Genomic DNA, 3,892 nt, shown 5'->3' with positions numbered 1-3,892 from the left:
GGCCTCAGCTCCCGCTCAGCTAGCGCCTCGCCACAAGGAGAGAGACGCCCCACGGCCGACCTCACGGGGCACAAGTGCACATTTTTAAAAAGATTGTTTTTCAGCCACTGGAATAGGGACACTGAGATAGAATGACAGTCAGGGCACCAGGGCATTCTGATAGGAACCTGCTTCCAGGTTAATAAAGAGTGACCAGATAACATATCCAGTCGTTATCTGCAAATTAAAGCTCCAAACTGTAATAATTCCCATCTTCAATTTCATAAGGGTAACTATAGGGACAGCATGTCAGTTACAAAACTGACATACTTTCCCCTTTATGTTATAGAGAATTAATATTAGAAGAATATAGAAAATTGGGCCCAGCACAGTAGCCTAGCAGCCAAAGTCTTCACTTTGCATGTGCCAGTATCCCATATGGGCACTGGTTCTAATCCTGGCAACCCCACTTCCCTTCCAGCTCCCTGTTTGTGGCCTGGAAAAGCAATCGAGGATGGCCCAAAGCCTTAGGACTCTGTACCTGTGTGGGAGACCTAGAAGAAGCTCCAGGCTCCTGGCCTCAGATTGGCACAGCTCCAGCTGATGAAGCCACTTGGGAAGTCAGTCAATGAAAGGAACAGAGCAGAGCCGATCCAAAGCCAGGAGCCTCTTCTAGGTCTCCACATGGGTGCAGGGTCCCAAGGCTTTGAACCGTCCTCTACTGCTTTCCCAGGTCACAAGCAGTGAGCTGGAAGGGAAGTGGTACATCTTGGACAGGAACTGGCACCCACATGGGATCCTGGCACATGCAAGACCAAGACTTTAGCCACCAGGCTACTGCGACAGGTCCCCTTTCTTTTTTTGGATTAAAAAAATAATTTATGGACTCACCTAATTGAAAGATAGGATAAAAAAAAATATGACTCCAGTCATGTTTGAGCAGGACTAAAGCAATGGCACCAAGATTCAGCCTGTTTCACTGCTTGAGCTTTTCACCCCCTTGTCAAGCTTTCTGCACAGCTTCTGGCAGCTTGGCAAGTCAGGATCCCGCAGCCGTGGGGAAAGCCGGATGCCTCTCCACATTGCTGTTGCCGAGGCAGAGGCAGCAACTCTTGGCAAAACATTCCAGAGTAAGATCAGCCCCATCCAACACCCAGAAACAGAGAGGACACAAATGGGATTGTCTCCTAGGAAGCCGGAGGACCGTGCCCACAGGGGGAGGCGTGGGCGTGGACACACAGGGGGAGGCGTGGGCGTGGACACACAGGGGAGGCTCACCGCTTCCTCCCGCACTGCGGCGATCAGCTGTGTGCAGACACGATTCTTTGAAAATGTTTATTTTTATTTATCTTAAATGAAGAGCTTTTTTTTTTTAATCTACTAGTGCATTTCCCCCAATTTCCTGCCTGCAAGAACTAGGAGTGGACCTAAGATAAATGATTTTGAATTAGAGTTATTATTTTGAATAGGCACCTGCTAGCATTTAACTGGGTTGTAACTAAGCATGGTGAGCCTTTGATGCCTCAAGCCTGACTGAGCCGGATTCCGGTCTTCCAGCCTTGTTCTGACCGCATGGTCTCAGGTACGTGACTTCAGGAAGAACCACGCACTTATGGAGTTGCCATGGAAATTAGGGATGGTTTATTTGAATCAGTTGGCATAGTATTCAGCAAAACGGGACTCCAGACAATGAGATATAGTTCCTGATATATCATAGCACAGTGTGCCGTCTTAGTGTAGCACTCTCTCTCCACTGGTATACACTGGCGTTCCTTCAGGAATTAAGATGTTCGGAGGACACGACTCCCGGTGCCAACTACAGAAACGTAACTTCCTCCGCGGTCATTTACTTCCTGAAGGTCTACTCTCCTAGAATTTTTAAAGACTAACGTCAACTTGAAACCTGCTCCCCCGACATAGTTCTCAAGAACTGTGGTACTTTCCGAAGGACTGAATAGTGCTTATGTTATCTTCAGCCATTTGTTCACCGGGAAGTACCCGCAGGTCACTGCTGGGACCTTTAGCTTCCTGCACTGGGGCGCTTCAGATCCGATGGTTCCTTGGACTGCTCTCATGTCAGGCTTGGGGGTGGGGAGCATGGCTGCTGGTCAGTGGCCAGCGGTACCAGGGGAGTTTTTCTACCGCATCTGGGCCAACCTTGGGGAGACCCACTCTGCCTAGATGCACCGCACGGCTGGTTTTGACATGGCATTCCAGCAGAGAACAAGGGCCTTTGTTTCAGGTTTCTCAGATGCATTCGGTACCTACCCGCCTTTCCAGAACTAACGTTCAGGACGTGAAAGATAATCCTCAGGAGCTCTGTTTTTAATTTTTAGTTAATTCCAGTTAAGTCTTACAATAAACGATGATATTTGGGAATTTTTTACTTCCTAGGCAGACAAGTTAAAAACAGACTCCTCTACAATCATACATAGTAAATCACCCTCCACCCAGGAAACAAGGACTATGAAAAAAGGACACATTTGAAGGTGAAATATCTAAAATTTGCCTTGCAGCAGCCTCAGGAGGAAATGAGTGTTGAGTCCAGCAGAGGCGTTGTACGACGGCTGCAGGTGCCAGCTCGCAGCCGGCAGTTTCTAGATTGTTACTCTTAAATTGTGACTGCCACCATCCACTGAATAGGAGGAGTTTTGCAATCACATTTATTAAAAATTCAGATTTATTCTTACATTCCAGAAGTTCAGACTGATGATGGTGATACTTGCCTGGGCCAAGTGTTCACTTTAAAACTACTCAAGCTTTAGGGTCACTGTCGTGTGCCAGTGACATGTGTCATGTCAGCTCCTGTGACGTATCACTCTCCCTCCTTCATGATCTCCTCGTGGAAATAGTAAAGAAGGCGCTATCATCCTTTGCATCTTCAGCGCAAAACCTTTCGGGTCTTCCCTCTGCGCTTGACCTCGCCTCATCCAGACTTCTCTTATTAAAAGTTATGTTTGCAATAGCAGCTTAGAGCCGTCTGCAGTGCAAGCCACCGGTTGGAGTCCGGCTGCTCCGGTTCAGCTCCCAGCCTGTGCCCCCTGGCAAAGCACCTGGGAGACCCCGCGGAAGCTCTGGACCCCTGCTTCCCGCTCAGCCCCGGCCTTTGGGGGGCATGACCCAGTGAATGCAGAGAGGGAGAGAGAAATAGTGAAAGAGAGAAGCTGTTTCATTTCTTAAAGTTCCTGATCAAACCAGCTGTGCAGTCTTAGGTTCCTTTGGCACTTTTGAGTTTTCCAGAAAAGTTCCTGGCACATGACAGTGACCCTAAAGGACAAAGCTCCTTGATAGCTAGACAACTAAACAAGCTGTTATAATTACACTCTTTCTTGTTTTTTTTTTTTTTTTTGAAAGAGTTATTTTTATTGGAAAGGCAAATTTACAGAGAGAAGAGATGAAAGATCTTCCGTTTGCTGGTTCACTCCCCATGTGGCCACAACAGCCGTTGTTGAGCCAACCGGTAGCCAGGAGCCAGGAGCCTCCCATGTGGATGCAGGGTTCCCAGGCGTCAGGTCATCATTCACTGCTTTCCCCAGTCATAAGCAGGGAGCTGGATGCGAAGTGGAGCAGTAGGAACTCAAATTGCTGGCTGTATGGGATCCCGGCGCATGCAAGGGGAAGATTTAGCCACTGAGTCATCCTGCCGGTTCCCATAATTACATTTTATTTTTAAAACGCATCCATTTCCACAGAATTCGTGTGTTGCAAGGCCCAAGATTAGACTAAGCAGACAACTAACGTGCAAAATAAATACAGAAAATGTAGGAAGAAAAACCCCGCAGGCCACGTCGGAACACAAGATCTGGGTCATTTTGACGAACTCGCTCCGTTCTCCCCTCCTCGCCTGCGGAGCTGAGCGCGGCTGGAAGCGCGGCGCGCCGCGCCGGAGGCGCTGCCTGGCGCCGGGCACGCC

This window comes from Ochotona curzoniae, unplaced genomic scaffold (genome assembly GCF_017591425.1).
Source record: "Ochotona curzoniae isolate NIBS_2020 unplaced genomic scaffold, NIBS_Ocur_1.0 contig_4105, whole genome shotgun sequence".
NCBI lineage: Eukaryota > Metazoa > Chordata > Mammalia > Lagomorpha > Ochotonidae > Ochotona > Ochotona curzoniae.
Note: the sequence above shows the minus strand (reverse complement) of the source record.